This window comes from Hevea brasiliensis, chromosome 1, assembly GCF_030052815.1.
Source record: "Hevea brasiliensis isolate MT/VB/25A 57/8 chromosome 1, ASM3005281v1, whole genome shotgun sequence".
In the NCBI taxonomy this organism is placed as follows: Eukaryota; Viridiplantae; Streptophyta; class Magnoliopsida; order Malpighiales; family Euphorbiaceae; genus Hevea; species Hevea brasiliensis.
Window position 1 is genome coordinate 109,959,576 of NC_079493.1, and position 18,358 is coordinate 109,977,933.

The 18,358-nt window shown below is 31.8% G+C and overlaps 1 pseudogene; it reads right to left on the bottom strand.

The window, feature by feature from the left end:
- Positions 1–883: 883 nt before the first annotated feature.
- LOC131179905 (squalene synthase 1-like) lies at positions 884–10,241 on the bottom strand (annotated as a pseudogene).
- Between the last annotated feature and the right edge of the window lie 8,117 nt (positions 10,242–18,358).

Below are 18,358 nucleotides of genomic sequence, written 5' to 3' on the forward strand. Positions count from 1 at the left end.
TTAATCTTCCTATTTCAAAATCCCTAAATTCCCAATATAATCCCATTTCTTTACAGATTCTAAACCCACCATATTTAAAACCAAATTGAAGGAAGTATTATCAATTTCGAGTATTTTACAATGGATGTGTGTGAAATGTTATTTGATCTCTGCATCCATCACTTTATGGATTCACTGTCAACTCCACCGTTAAGATTTGCTACAGACCTCTTTTTGGAACCACTCGATACCCACGCCGGCAATGGATACATGTATAAAGCGGTTGTGCAACATGAAGACTGCCACCAACCACTTCCCTATTTACAGCACTGCCTAAACACTCCAGTGCAAGAGCATATTGTGCCGGGTATGGTTGACTCCTCAAATGCAATCTGGTCCAACCCCAAATTTAATCCTTTCCAATCAGACTTAGAAATGACTGACTGCTTATTCAAATCATCACCTCCACCAGCCATATCCTGCTCATTCTTCCATTCATGTACATGATTATGTTCAACTCTTCATTCTCCCACTTAACCTTCCTTGGAGATTTGGAAGCCTTTTTGTTAGGCTGTATCACCTTGGCATCTTTTGATCGTTTATCCTAATGTGAATTTGCAGCCTTGGAACTGATAGATGACATTGAGGGTGTTTCGTTTGTCTACATTTCCTTAATACCATATGAAGCTTCATTTGAGTGGGGCACATAAAGAGCATGCTGCCGTGGGGGGAGCATGTACTCCACCCCACGTGCAGAGGATAGCTTCTTCCTTATTAACACTAATTTTTATATAATAATTAATTTAAAAATTCGCACAACGGGCAAATAACTAGTTTTTAAAAAAACATGTAAAGATGTTCCTAAGCAGCTGCTATCCGAACTCTTAACAAAAAATCACCAAACAAATCAAAGAAAATAAGCGTGTGGTATTAGCATCTTCAACATTTATTAAAATTTCTTTAACAGGATCTGCATGACAAAATGGAGTCCATAGGCATGGAGTACACCAAGACATTTTTATATTAGATACACACAGTGATACGTCATATGCAATGATCAGAAATCGAAGTTCCATGAAACAAATCACACACTCTAGTAGCTAGCCACCCATGTAAGTACACAGGAAGTTCAAGGGAGTTACCATCCTGCACAAACATAAAGTTGTCAGTAAAAACATTCTCTCAGAATAATAAACTAATTTCTCAATATATTACTTACTTTAGTTGCTTGCTTGGTTCCCAGAACGATAAGCGAAAATGATGGACAATATAATAACAAGTAGGATAATCTGCATCGAGTTTATGAAAGAAATTAGTAGATATTTTTTAAAACAAGTCATGCAATGGATACGTGTATCCAGATGTTTAAGAATGGATATGATTGAAAAAGAGAAAGAAAGAGAGGAGCAATTCCATTCAATTTAAAGAAAAACAAAGTTGAAAGACAAAAACTGGCTGATAATTTGACAGGTACTCACCAGAGCAGGATTATATCTTGGCTTGTTTCTAATAATATAAGATTTTCTGGCGGAACCAAGAAAGGAAAAATGTCAGCCAAATAAAAGAAGAAAAAACAGATCCAATGTTGATAGGACAGCTTGACAACCTTTTGTTTAGAAGTCCAGACTCCCTGCAAGTTTTTTGTATTGCTTCCACCCTGCTAAATGTCTTTTCTGCATTAGGATCACTCCTGTCAACCTGCAGTTGCCAAAGGCACATTTTCAATAAGCACATGTATCCTCAAGAAAATGTTGCAAAGAAACAGTGTTTCCACTTAGTGCAATGCTCAAAACACTTGTACCAAATATGTCTTGTAGCATATTAAAAATGTTGGCCTCATTTGCAAGTAAAACAATCTGGTAACCCATCAATCAGGCTAAAAAATGTCTAAACAAAATTTAAATAGATTGCAATTTTAACACAGAAATTTAAAACAAAGTCCACAATCACCGACTTGTATTAAACATGGTCAATTTGTAAGGTCCATTTCTTCATTGTCAATATGGAACATTCTAACAGTTAAAAAATGCATAGACATGATAATTCCCATAGATGAAAACATTGATAACACTGCTCCCATCTACAAAATTATTGTCTAAAAAGTCTCTTCAACATGTATTATGCAGAAACACTCTTATGGTTCAAATAAATAAAACCAACAAAATTGAAGTGGTATTGGATAAAGTATTAGATATTACAAAGTTAAAAATAACACTCCCAAACTAACTTGCTAAGCAGATATATCTTGTTTAGAATTAATGGAAGCATCATACCTTGGACTTGAGCGTACAGGAAAAGTCAAAGAAAGCACCATAGACATCAGCCATAGTTTTTGTTTGGTCGATGACTTTAGCAGTAAGACCTAGAAACAAACATGATTGAGTAAGGAATTTAACATCCGAGTCTTTTCTACTCGCATTTTTTTTTTGGTACATTGGAAAATAATTCAAAAATCCGAGTCTTTTCTGCTCTCAACTTAAAAAGAAGAATAGTTCAAAATCCTTCAAAGATGAGAGGGCAGCAGGGGCTGATGGCTCATAAATGCTCAAAATGGCCTGACATATACAAGTTGAAGCATGTTTGTTGCCTGGTAAGAAATTATCATATTCGTAGACAAAAGCACAAATGGTACATTAGGCATGGAAGTATGGTTCTAATATTGGATTATGAGATGACACCATTTCATGAAATGATATGGAATAAAATAAAACGAAAAAAATTGTCCCAAAATCTTCCTAAATAATTGGGAAATTAAATATATTGACATTAGGTGCTACATTGTTCTTTTTCAGAAATAATATTCTAGCTCTTTTAGATCTTTTTACAAAATAAGTTTCAGTTGTTTTACTATGCCTCAAACCCCTTGACAATAGCTTTTAGTAATTTTAATAGTTTTCTCTGCACATCTAAAATATAGTTCTGGTTTCAGCAGCCTAAAAAGCAAAAAAAGTAGTTCATAGATTAAACTTACCACGCCTCATTTTTACTACACCTCTGAATACTTCAATGTTGTTGTAGCATAGTGCTAGGGTTCCAATTGCCATGACCTAGCAATAGACATGTCAAATGAGAAGCATGCTTCCACAGAAACATCCATCATAATCATATGAGGAACAATTATGATAATATGACACATCAAATTCAAAACTAGGAACATACCAACATTTCATTATGTAAAAACACATTCATAAGAAGATGGAAGTGGCATCCATTAAAAAAAGTTGAGGGAAAGAAGATTCAGGTGGTTTGAACATGGGCATCATAGATCAGCAAGAGAAAAGATAAAGGGTATGCCTAGGATGACAGAGAGTGAGGTGGTAAAAGAGTATTTAGCGGCCGTATATCTTTCTAAACATATAGCCCTTAACTAGGTAGAATGGAGGAAAAAATCCATATTGCCAACCTCAATTAATTTGGGATTAAAGCTAAGCTAAGTATGTATGTAATAAATTTAGATGAATGCATTCATGTGGATCTCATGAAAAAAGCAACTTAAGAAAAACCAGAAGAGACAGATACAATTTCAGAGAAGTATTACCGAGACAGTAACATCAAAATAAAAGAATAGAATGCTAAAGGTGGAAATGTAAATCTGATCACTACATTAAACAAGAAAACAAAATTTTGGAACTATCAAAGAGTTCTTAAGACAGATAGAAAAAGCTCATCCTAGTTAGCTACTAAGAAGGCAAGAAACTATCAAAGTAATACCGCTTTGAGCTTAATTAAAGGACATGACAGCTACTAAGTAAACTAATCATAAGTTCAGAACATGAAGTTTAATTTTCAAATCAGACGACAGCATAAGCAGTGATGTGATTTATTGGATTATTTATTGAAAGCCTTAGCAAGAAAAAAAATCCAAGAATTGTACAAGGCTGCATCTCAGATAATGCTAAGAAAAGCGCATTCATATCTCAGATGATGCTAAGAAATGGGCATTCATATCTCTTGCTTTTGTGGATGTAGACTTGTGGATGTCCCTAAATAGTACCCAGATTAACATAGTAGGTAAAATGTACACAAAGGATCATCTTGAATTATTTCATCTCTTATTTTTTTCAAGTCACAATAATATAATAAACAAGCAGCAAAAGGGTGCAAAAAGATTTGCAAATTTTTGCAAAATCTATATTCATCTGAGGATTAAACAGGAATTCAAGTGTCAAGTTCAAAATTTTGTTTATTAGTCACATTAAAACAAGCAAACGACATAGCAAGATATGCAAGCTGATAACAAGACATGAGACCACCATTTTCAAAGATCAGTAGAATATATTTCACACCTGAGGATGGCACAAAATCGAAATATAGCGGGATCTCGCAATGCAGACATGTATGTCAAGCAATCATCCACATGAATCAAAGCATTAGTAATCATATCATTCAAGCATTGCACTGCCTTGACTGAGTTCTCTTCATCTTTCAAGTCCTGAGAAGCAAAACAAGAAATGGAGGGAAAATGGCCTATCAGAACAGGTATGCTAACAAATAAGGTGCAAGTCATTGCCATTCAATGACAAAATGACAACCAAGAATACTAGTATTGGAAGAATTGAGACAAGAAATGGAAAATAAACAAACCTCGAGTTTGTTAACATATTTACTCCAGGTCTGTGAGGCCAAAACATGCGTGACTTAGGGATCTCATTTATATCCTCCAAATAATCTCTAATAATGTTTGTTTTCTGTGTTTTATCAAATGAAGAACATATGGTATTAGAATCAAATATGAAGACAAAGTTAAGAGACTGCACGTGAAGCACAGGTTACTTCATGCATCATAACAATACCTGAAGAAATAAACCCATTGAGTTGGAGAGGACATCTGGTGCCAAATCTTCTGATCCAGAGGCATGGAAAAGTTTGGACAGGCCTAGTCCAACAAGTCCAGCTACATAATGGCAATATTCATCATAGTCATCAACTGTTTCCACCTGCAAGATAAGAAGTTTAATGGCATCACATAGAAATTTTACCTATCTGCACCATGAAAAGATAACGACAATATTCATGCTCTGAAGCTTATGCAATTTGCATAAAACATAACTAGCCTCAAATACTTCAAAACCACAGATCTGATTACCATGATGCATGTTAATGGGTTCACTATGGTCCAGATTATATGACTGAATAATCACGTCTGACATCACAACAGATGCACTGTACATATGCTTGGTTGCACAAAAATTTGTATTATATATCATTAGAATTAATAGTGATTCCCAGAGAACATTTTTCAGTTAGTTATCTAATCATGCAGTACCCTTACATGATAAAATTTCATCCCACTAACCTCCTTGCATATGAATTTAGCCATTCCTGCACCCATTCTTTTTGTAATATCCTCGATTGCCTCCTGATAACTAAAGAAGAAATTGAACTCTCTAAGTCATTTATAGAAGAAAAAGAATATAAAGAATATTCACAAATAAGTTTTAGATGCATCAAGTTGCTAAACCATAAATTACATCACATAGACTCCAAATAGATTACAAGACATGGTATTGTGAAAATTAACCCTCCTGTAAGTCTTAAATAAGGTTTAGTATTCTTTTTCTTTAAAAAAATAACCTATTAAAATCTTCAATAACCCAGAATAGACTTATCCATGTTAAGAGAACCATATGCTTGGTAAATGGCTTGGGCAGATTCTCATCATTAAATTGGTTGCAATATATTTTCTAACAGTTTCCTTGAAGTGAGACATCACTACATTACCAGAGAAGTTCTTAGAAGTTAACTTGTTCAAAAAAATAAGCCATAGGATAATTCTTACAACAGAAACTAAAAATAAGATGTGGAAAGGTGAGGAAAATGGTAAAGATACAACTATCTATCATATCATGGTTAGAAACCATAAAGGAGTCAAGAACAAAAGGATATATCTTCAAATTTATAGAAGGTCCCTTCAATAAGGTGCACCAGGAAAGATACAGGAAGTAAAGGAACCTTTTCCCAAGCTCTAGAAAGGCAGTTGAAACATGATGAAACTGGTCCATGAGAACTTTGTAGTCCTTAGTACCACCTAACACAAAAGAAATAATCAAATTAAAGTAAGCACATATTTTTATTAACATGTGAAGCATTAAACATAAATTCCATATAACCATGGTCTCTTATGGCTAAACTTCAGAAGCTTTCTTCAAGAGATAAAGGAACTTGGAGATTTTCTAAGACTAAATTATCATAAAAAGAAAAAGAAGTAAAACAGTTTTAAGCACAGTGTTCAAGCTCTTAACCATGATGAATCATCTGTTAATATGGTAATTCTAGCGAGAAAATATGGTTTTACAGAAAAAAAGAAACAAACTTAAGGAAAAATGAATAAATATATGCTATACATCACAAAATGATTGAATAGAAGATTTAGAATTAATCATGATTAAACTGGTATGCACATCCAGCAATATATGCCAGGAATGTGTCAATTAAGAAAATATGTGCTACAAGTGCAGTAAAACAATATTGTCAAACCAATTTTGGCAACTGAATATATCCAATCTAGTGCTCTCCATTTTGTAGAATCCAGGAAAATCATAAGTGAGATTTTAATACTCACAAGAAAAATGCCACTCGCAATCATATATATGACGGTGAAAAGCTATCAGAATAGGCACCTTCACATCTGTAGGTATGCTTGTATCATCCTCTGTAAAGAAATCATGAGAACAATTAAATAGGAAAAGTTGCATCAACTTTAGACAATAGTATCAAGAATAAAATATTAGAGGACCTTCTTATACAATGATTGAGTTTGTCTACCTAGTACTCTTTACCATAGTTACCTAGAACATTTATGCGCCTTGGATCGTGGTACCAGTGCAGTGCGTGGTACTCCAGTTATCTAAATATAGGGTATGTAGGGGAACACCTAGTTCATACATTAATTCGATTACGATGCGCAAATTATATCAATTTTATTCGTGGTACGTGAATTACATTAATTAACATAATTTCTAAGCCTAAAAATACTAAATAAAATAATAATTTTCTTTTATTTTTCTTAATTTTATAATTTTTTATGATATATACATTTTATAAGATTAATATTAGTAAAAGAAATAATAAGTTAAGCCCATAATTATAGGCCTTATAATAATATCAAGATGGGTTTTAATTGTAACTTAGGTTTACATAAAGATAAGCCCAAAATTTGAAACATAATAATGAGGTGGACTTTTGTTGTTGGTCTTATAACTTAGTCTTCAAACAATGTGCCTTACAACCAGGCTTCTATTATAACTTAGGCTTCTTCTATTGAAAAAACAAAAATATCAGCTTATCACATCTTGTCCTGTTCTTCGCTGACTATTCTTCTTCTTTTAGATGCAGAGAATGCACCTCTTATTCTTCCTTTGTGATGCTTGTAGAGACTTCTTCTTCTTCTTCTTCTTCTTCTTGTTGTTGCAATGGGATTGCTTGATTTGGCAACCTAGATCGCATCCCCAAGCGATTTGGGACAAAAACATCCACGAATTGGGATCGAGACCCAAAGGGACTGACAAATCTGACAACTATGCTCTCTACCAGTGACCTGTCCAATTTCCTCTTATTTTTATTTTTTCCAAATTTTTGCATAGGACCTAAAATTTCAAACCCTCTCACTCACCCATCAGCCCAAAAAAAAAAAAAAAAAAAGGAAAACCTATATTTCTCTTCTCTATCTTTTCAAACCCTCCACATGGCAGCTTGATTGCATTTTCATAAGATCCATCTTTTTAAATGTAAAACTAAAATATTATCTCAGATGCAACAAGTGGCATTCATTGCAAGCAGAAATTTGTTAAAAGGCGTTTGAAATGTAACCAAGCTTCCTATTTGCCTATAAATCCAGGACTGACACAAATTCTCATGCTCAAAATGCAAAGATAAAAAAGTGACTTCATCCGGTTTCAAACCAACCTACACTAGCTTATACATGCTCCCAACTTAAAATCCTTGTGAACATTTAGTAAAAAAGATATATTGCTAAAGATAGCAACTTCAACTGCAATTTGGCAACTGATGATGTAAGAAAATACGCAACTTGTAAGGTTAAAGATAATAGAGACAGAGACAAACCAACAGTATCAAGGGCTCGAAGAACCAAATAGAATATGCATACCTGCAAAACACAAAAAGCAACTGGAAATTAGAAATCATTTATGCAATAAGATACAGTAAACACATTATTTGGTAACAATATCTCACAACAAACAATAACAACAACAACAACAACAATAATAATAATAATAAAGTTGAGAGAGGAAGTACTATTCTGTAGTACATGCTTATTAGAAATCAAAGCTGGATAGTAGAACCCATAGAAAAAAGCAAGGAGAATGCTACAACTTATAAGTTCCGGAGGCCACATGAAAAGCATTTTATGCTAGAAACATAAAGGAAGTTCTGTCCTGTTATTCTACATGTCAAGTGATTATACTAATTCATATAGTTAAAACACTTTCCAAATATTAACTCACAATTCACAGAAGTTTAGCAACATAAAGCAATCAACCAGCTGCATAGACCGACTGGCGATAGCTAAAATGAAATATTAAAAAAAAAATAGTTTCACAAATAATATATGTTCATAATTCTTTCCCAAAGAAAAAAAATCCTAAGCAGAAGCGCTTGATTCATATCCTCAAATATAGTTCATAAAACAAGATGCAGATAAACAATGACCCATGCAACCAGACTTTAAGTTGATCATCCAAAAAAAAGAAAAAAAAAAAAGAGCTCTGCCTTAATCTCATTCTAGTTGGGGTCAGATTTATGGATCCTTTTCCTCCATTGTTCTCAGTTTAGAGACTCAATAACAACATTATATTCAGATTAAATATACAGTACAGAACACAACATCCATATTCCAAAAGAATCATCAATTGCAAAGCACCCAACATGTAAAACCCACAACATCACTCTCAACATCTAAAAAACAAAAAGCTCACAGTACTTCAAGCTGTCAGGCATATTTTGCTCATACTCTAAAAGCTATTCAATATTAAAGAAGTGGAAGACATTTACACCAATAAATTATTTTGCTAACTGTTTCTGGAACGATTTTCTGAAATTTGTTTTCAAGTCCTTCCTGTTTTAATAACATGAAAATGTTGTCTTCCAGTTACAAGTGATTTCAAAATTTCCCCCCAAGTGATTTCCAAAATTGTGTAGAAATAACTCTAATAAGAAAAACTTGAAAAAAAAAAAAAAAAAAAAAAAAAAAAAACTCCACAAATAATTCAACAACTCCGGCATCCAAAAGAAAAATTGGTACAGTGAACAAAAAATAGGCCACAAATCCCATCAATCATAAGAATCAGAAAAACAATAATAGCTCTGCCTCACTTTCTCTTTCCCTGTGTGTTTATACATCTACCCATGAAACTTAACCACAAAAAATCCTTGCAAATTTCCCAATATCCAAAACGAATACAGCCTACACTGATGAAAAGGTCCAGAACCAATCCATAGCAGGTGAAGATCATTAACAGTCGCAACTGTAAAATTTAATCGTAGAACCTGAATTTCTTCCAGTAACTCAAAAAATCTCAATAACCCACCAATGCAATCCCCAAATAACAAACTTAACACAAACAATTACACAGAAGAAATGCATGCATAGATTGGCATACAGTTTTTTAAAAAATAAAAACAGTCAAAACTCACAGCGTTACGAAGCTGAGGACCAAGCTGCTGAATGACTAGAGCAAAGCTACGAGAGACCTTGTGAAGCATGGAGTAACAAAAACCCCAGTGAGGTTCTGGTGGGATCTGCTTCTCTGCATGCCTCACGGCCATTTTCAACTTCAAAAGCGGGTAAAAATCATCTGGGTGTTTCAAAATGGCTCCCAAACTTCCCATTATGACCAGATCCCTTGAGAAACGAAATGGGATACGGAAAAGGATTTTGATTCCCAATCGAGTTTTACAGGGCAATTAAGTGAATGGGTTTTTATAGGAGAAGAAGATGGGCAAGGACTAAATAAAGGATTCAACTATGAATTACCCTCAAAAGTTGTTGGTTTGGCAAATTGGCTGACATTCAAGAAAATATTTTGTATAAGTTGGTAAAATCCACAAGCAAGAATAATTTGCTGCTTGAAAGCGACCCATAGCTCTGAACTACACAAGCAAAAGCCATGGTGTGGAATATTAATGGCTTTTAAAAAAAAATTGAAAATATATTTGCGAAGCCAGTCGCGAGGGACATATGTCGGACTTTTTCTTTGGTAAAATGGTGCTCTTGCTCTGAACTACACAAGTAGAAGTCATGGTGAAAATAGCAAAATGGCAACGGCCTTTTCACAGGAAAAGGATAAGAAAATTGGAAAAAAAAAAAGGGTAACTTTTTTGTTTTGTTGGGAAAAAAAAGGAAATTAAAAATTCAATTTGTATGATAAGGAAGAAGAAAAAAAAATTGTGATAATTTATGTGAGATAACTTTTAATTATTATTTTTTAAAATAATGTTAATTTTTTTTTCAAATAATTATTTTTTAATATAATTTTATTTATTTAATATAAACATAATAATAAAAATTAAACAATTTTTTACTTACTTTTTCTTATTAAAACATAAAAATAAATAAATTACTTAATTTACTTTCCTTTTCTTATAAAAATATTTACAAAAAAATAATAAATTTTCATTCTATTGAGACTTTAATTTCATTATGATTTCATTTACTTTTTCTTACTTAGCTTTCATTTTTATAAAACAACCCTATCGGTCTGATAGCTATGAGAAATTATAATATAAAAAAATATAATATATTTTATATTTTTAAAATTTTAATTATTTTTTAAAATATAAAAATTAAATTATATATATATGAGAGAAAATAAATATATATTTCAGAAATACTAACATAAATTTTAAATATTTTTAAATTAAATTTGATAATTAATGTGAAATAAGAGTTTTTATAAGATTTTAAAATCATGTATTTACAAAAGTTCATAAATTTTAAAAGTAAACTATATTTAGAGGTTTTTATAAATCTCCATTTAATTTCTCTTTAAAATTTTTAAAATTTGTTTAAAAAATTTTATTTTTCCAAAAAAAATAAAAATTTTAAAAATAATGAAAAATTTTATGTTAAAAATCCTTGGCTTCCTCTAAAATAAAGTATTCATTTTATTGATTTTGGTTAAATTAAAATTTAATGAATAAAAATTATAAAATATAATGAATAAAAGTATTCATATTATTTATAAAACATAATTAAATATCTTAAAATAATAAAAAAAATCAATAAAATCAGTGATATTGTAATGATATCCGGACACGTGAACTTACAGTCACAATCAATTATATTAGGGAGAGAAAGCAATCATTTATTTTAATAATTTAAAATATTAAAATAAAGTCAAAAATATTAATTAAAACATTTTTATTTAAAGCATCGTTTGCAGGTAGGTGAATGGCCAAATCATAAATAAAAGTTGACTCTATCTTCCATGATATGATCCTGTGACGTTTTCTTTCATCACGCGTTTAGGTGATAACCCATTCCTTAATATTTAATATCAGTGGTTGAAAGCCTAATTGCATTTTTTTTTTAAGAAGACTTTGTTGATTGCTTTTTTATAATTTTAAATATAGATAATCCCTTTATCTCAAAAACATAATCTACTTTGCTTTTTGCATATGGATTAAGGATTTTAGTTATTATAGTTTAAATTTTTTTTTCACATTTTTTTCTCTTTATGCCCCTAATTCAAATTGTTTGCCGAAGTAATATTGCTTAAACTGCATTAAATATACGATCAATATAAAAAATTACTGTTATAAGTTAGAGCATCAATTTGATCTTCCTTTTTAGGCGGTGATTTACATCAATGTGCCTTTAATTGAAATCTTAAAACTTCTCATTTATAAAATCAGAATATAAAGAAGTTAAAGTAGCATTCAAGTGATGATAACTTAAAAAAACATGAAATCAATTAGGGTTGTGCAGTTTTCAGTGTGAACTGAAAAATCAAACCAAACCGAGCCATTTCAGTTCAATCGGTTTGAAAATTTGAACATATTCGGTTTTCTATTCATTTAGGTTTTTTATCGGTTAAAACCAATTAAACTGAATAGTGAAATAGCTCAAATAAATTTTCAGCCCAATATACATAACCTGGCCCAAAATGCATAACCCGGCTCAAGATGCATAACCCAGCCCAAAAAAAATAAAATTCTAATATTTTTAGTTTAATACAACGGAACCGAACTGATATTTTTCAATTTGATTAGGTTTGATTCTTCTTAGGTGATCGGTTCAATTCGATTTATATTTTTAAGTGATTCGATTTTTTAATTTTTGGTATTTGATTCGATTCGAAATCGAACCGACCGAATACTCTCTCCTAAAATCAACAATAAATTTTATTGTCTTTTATGTTGTGATCAAAATTGACAATAAATTATTTACTGCACTCCACTTTCTTAAAAAAATGTAAATGTCATTAATTGTTATAAAATATAATTATATGACGGTATAATTGTAAACTCAAAAAAATACATATTTTTAAAAAAGAAAAGGATGACAATAGAGAAAATATAGACTATTTTTTTTTGGAACAGAGTGAGTATTATTATTTAATATATTATTAAAGACCTATTTGGTATTATAATTAAAATATCTAAAATTTTTTTTTTCTTGAAAAATAATTTTAACCTTCCAACTTTAATACTAAACAGATAATAAATAAGTTCTTGTTAAATAAAATGATACTATAACACTTTAAAAATTTTAAAAAGTAACTATAAAAATTATCCATTAACTAAATTTTATTGATAATTACCTATGCTTTTTACCAATGACAATACTGACCAATTATCGATGAAACTTTTACCTAAACATAGAGTACTAAAACTTATTAATTATTTATTGCTTCTTTGAGAGAAATCTCATTGAATTTTGAAGATGTTTAAATTTAGCTTGTATTTAATATAAATTTAATTCCACATGAAGATAATTTTATAATAATTAAATTAAATATTTATATATTTTAAAATTAAATATTTAATTTAATAATTATTAATTTCTTTCTCATGCAACATTGGTTTTATAATAGTAGCACCCTTAAATTTAACATTTAAAACTTCTTTTGGTGGTTGTACAGGCGTCAAGCAAAATTAATGGAAGCTCATTTATTTTCTTTGATATGCAAACACAAACGTCCTTTTCAAATTGGAGCCATTAAAATTGATATGAGTGAATTTTGAGAGTTTGAATTTGACAATTTCACAAATCTTTAATTTATATTTTAAGATTTTTCTTGTCTTTATTTTGGACTTATTATTATTAGTTTAGTATGTTACTTTCTCCCTCGTATGGGGTGAGTATTAAGTTCAAACAAAATCGAACTGAATTAAATTATGAAAATCGAATTATATATTTTAGAAATCGAATCAAATCGAAATAGATGAAAAACTGAATTAAACCAAACCACTCTATTTTAGTTCAGTTCTGTTTAAACATATCAGTTTTGATTTTTTATTAATTTTTTAATTTAAACTTAATTTTCAAGTTATTTGGTCTAATTTTAACATTGATTTGAACACAATAACTATTAATCAATGAAATTGAATATATATATAATTCATAAAATTCTCATAAAAATAAATCAATTCAAAAATCAGTTCAGTTCGATTTGAATATATAAAATACTATTTAGTTCGGTTTAATCGTTTTTTTTTTTTCAAAATCAAATTGAACTGAAATAACTGAAATTTTTATAATATAAAACCAAACCGAACCGAATTATTTTAAAAACCGAACCAAATTTTCAAATTAAGACGATTCAGTTTGATTTATTCGATTTGAACCGAATAATACTCACCCCTACTCCCTTCACAAATAATAGTCAAATATAATTTTTTATTTTATTTAAAATTATCTGTTATATTTAGAAAACCAAGGAGATTTAACTATTTTTTTTCAATTTTACCCTTTATCTCTATAAAATACAACAAATATTTATATAATTTTTTAGAATTAATATTATTACTTCATTTTTAATTAAATTAGTTATTTGTCACATTTATATTCATTATTCAGATTTCCAAAAAATGATAATTAAGTAAATTATTAATATTTTTTTTTATAAAAATGAGATTATCTAATTATTTTATGTGAAAACTCAAATTGTGACTATTATTTCTAAATAAAATAGGTATTTAATTAAATACTTTTACGAAATGAAACTCATTTCAGTTAAAAGAAAAAGCCTGAGTACATCAATGAACTCAAACTTAATAGTAATATTGTCATTTTTAGGACTATAAGATCTTAAAATTGATTTTCAATCAACGTCAATTTTTTCAAAAAAACAAAGTCAAGTAGAAATTTTTTTATAAAACAATTAATAAGGTCTTAAGGGTAATTTACAAAAGGTCCTTGAGATTATATCATGTTTACATGTTAGTCTTTTTTTAAAAAAAAATTGAAAATCTCTATAATTTGGTTATGTTTCTTAATTAATCATTTCACACAAAAAATTTTCTCAAGTTTTCATTAATCAACGCAACATAAATTGTAAAATCATAAATTAATTAAAAAAAAAAAGAGAACTCATAAATATGACCTAACCTCAGGGTTTTATAATCCAACAACGCTCATTCATAGCTTATTACAAGCTTATAATTACCCGCGCGATGCTGCAGTATTATTATTATTTTTTTTTATCATATTTATAAAATTAATAAATAAATATTTATATTGAAAATATATACTATTCTATTTTATAATAATATAAAATATAAAATATTATTTTACAATAATAATATAAAATATTATTTTGTAACTTATAAATAAATTTAATTATTAAAATCATTTGATCAATACAATTGAAATAAAATTTTAATCATTTACTATATTGTCAATTAATGATGTGTACCTAGTTTAGTTTAAGACCAACTAATATTAATAATATAATATTTATTGTTAGTTATTATAATACATCAAATAAAAATAATTTAATTATAAAAAATATTTAATTGTAAGGTCTAATTATAACTCAACTCAACTAAGCCTTTATCCTAAAAATTTGGGATCGGCTATATGGATTCTCTTTCTCCACTCTAAACGATTTTGAGTTAAGTCCTCGGAAATGTGTAATGCTTATAAGTCATGTTGTACTACTTTTATCTAAGTCAATTTAGGCTACCCATACTTTTTTTTCTATCATCTAACCTAATGTGCTCTACTTGTCCAACTAGAGCCTTTGTATGTCTACACTTCATATGATCAAACCACCTCAATCTCCCTTCTCTCAACTTATCCTCAATTGACACCACTCCTACATTTTCTCTAATACTCTCATTACGGCCTTTATCTACTCTAGTATGGCCACTCATCCACCTTAACATTATCATCTTTGCAACTCTTATATTAGACACATACGACTCATTCAGTGCCCAACACTCACTACCATATAACATGGCCCGTCGTATGGCTGTACAGTAAAATTTTCCTTTCAACTTATTGGGAATTTTGCGATCACATAAAACTCCCGTTACACGTCTCCACTTCAACCATCTGGCTTTAATCCTATGACTAACATCCTCCTCACATTCCCCATCTACTTAAAGGATTGAGCTAAGATATTTAAAGTGATTACTTTGGGGCAGTACTACTCCATCTAAACTAATTCTTTCCCTATCACCAATTCGGCCTTCACAAAAACTTGCAATGCATGTATTCTGTCTTCCTTGTACTTAACTTAAAGCCCTTTGACTCTAGAGTGCTTCTCCAAAGCTATAGCTTTCTATTGACTCCTTCTCGTGTCTCATCTATCAGAACTATATCATCCGCAAACATCAAGCACCAAGGAATACTCTTTTGTATATATTTCATCAATTTATCTAAAACTAATGTAAAAAGGTAAGGGCTTACAGCTGAACTTTGGTGTAATCCAATTGAAATAGGAAAATCTCTTGTGTCCCCTCCCATTGTGCACACAATAGTAGTTGCTCCTTCATACATATCATTTAACACTTATATAAATATCTAATAGATACCCTCTTTTGTTCTAACACTCTCTATAAGATATCTCTTGGAATACTATCATAAGCCTTCTCCAAATCGATAAAAACCATGTGTAGATCTTTATTCATATCTCTATATTTCTCCATCAAGCTTCTAATGAGAAAGATCGCTTCCATAGTTGAACGACCGGGCATGAAGCCAAATTGATTGGGAGAGATAGAAGTGTCTTGATGTAGTCTATGTTCCACAACTCTTGTCACGACCCAACCTATGGGCCGGACCGGTACTAGGACCTGGGCCAACCTAAAGCCCCCGAGGCCCGTAGTAAGCCTAACGATTCATTAACCCAACTCTAAAGCCCATTTGGGCCCAATTTCAAGAAATCAACCGGACAGAGTCCGGCCATAAAATGGACCTTTCAACGAGGAGTTTTTGACTCACCCGACCTGTAAACACAATAAATAATCAATTGGGGAGCTCAGCTGACCCTCCACATACCCATATCATCATAAAAATATATGGGAGCTCAGCTCCCTCATCCAGTCCATCAAACATGCATGAAATATTAAGTTTACAGGTCCAAAATAACAATTTATATTACAGACCCAAATCAAATAAATATTTTTAACACATGCGGAAATTCTAGAAATTTATAGAATTACACCAACATGAATAAATGACCTGCGAGGGATAAAGCAGGTTAACCTAAAAAATATCCTCCTGTGGCCTGAAAAAATATTGAACAGGAGTGAGCGTTCGACTCAGAGAGTAAAATATCAATTTTAACCATAATCTCTATAACTATCTAAAACTAATGCACCCTGTGGAGTGAAATGCAGCATCAGCAATAAATTCACATCATAACAGCAAAAAGGTAATTTGGAACTCAAGCTGGAATTTCGCTTAATAAACCAAATCGGGGTCCCAGCGAAGAACTCAAGCCGTGACTACCTCGAAGGACCGGGCCCCAGCGAAGATCTCAAGCCTTGTCTACCCGTCCTATCCATAGTCCACACCACATCACATGCACGCTAACGCACGCACACTGCTCCAAATTACCACAACAACATCCATGGTACTTTAACAGTTATGAATGCAACATAAATCGTGCCTAAATTTTAACTACATAGATATATACATATAAGTGATGCATGGGCATGCTTGAACATATAATAATATCGAAATTACAATTAAAATTAATATTTTACTCACAGACTTGACAACGGTCACTGTGGCGGCTGGGCGGAGGAAGAAGGCTGTCCCGGCTCACCTGACAATTACATTACAATTATTTAATAAAATTGACTCAATACAAATCAAGAAAAGACCAAATACGTCCTAAGTCCTGTCGAAAATCTGGCAGAGTCTCCCCTATACCTAAGATCTACCCAACCTGCAAAAAGGGTCCAAAACACACTTCTATATTCACAACCCATATATCCACAACTCAATCTCATCACACAACCCCTCCTGGGCCCATCAAATCAATCATCCATCACAATATGTAAAATTTCAATTTAGTCCTTATAATTGATCATTTTTGCAAAACTACCCAAACAAGCTCTAAAAATTCTAAAACTTTGCCCCACTGTCCTTAGCAATATTACTAGGCCATTGCAAAAAGAATCATAATTTTCTAAGCTACCACGAATATTTTATGGATTTTTAATCCTATTCAAGCACTAGAAAAATACAAAAAAGCAAGGTTTGGGTTTACCTTTGCCGATTCCGACTCTGGGGACGTGCTCGAGACGTTTGACAATGGGGGGTAGCCAAAATCTCGATCCAATTCGGAGACTTTTCCGGTAACGGGTCTGTCTGGCCGGAAATTCACAGACCCGGACAACTGTCGAATTTCCGCGAATTGATGATACCTACACGAAGCCCACAACACGGGGGTTAGTACATAAATTTTTCAGAATTTTCTAAGCTCATTTAATGCTCGAAAAAACACTGCGAAATTCTATGGGACCCACCGAAAAACAGTGTCGGAAAATTTTGAAATTTATATCCCCGCGAAGCTCTCGACGAGTGGAGCGCTCTGGTACTCTCGGTTTTCTCGTGAGATTCACGGTTTGCGAGAAATCTTGCCTGAAAGTCAAAATGGGCTAAAACTTCCCCGGCAAAAATTGGACAAACCGCTCGATGGATTTCGGTGTTCTTGGGAAAGCTCTCGACGAGTAGATGAGTTTAGACACAAGACCCGGTCCGATTGGTGGCCGGATCGGCCGGATTTTGGCCAGGAAGACGAACGGTCGCGCGCGCAAGGGAGGGGCGTTCGAGCTCGTTTTCCAGCCGTTTGAGGCGGCAGCCGGCCGTGGGGAAGGGGTGGGGCGGCGCACCGGTGAGCTGGGGTGGTGGTCGGGCTGGGGCTTGAGGAGAGAGAAAACAGGAGAAAGAGAGAAGGAG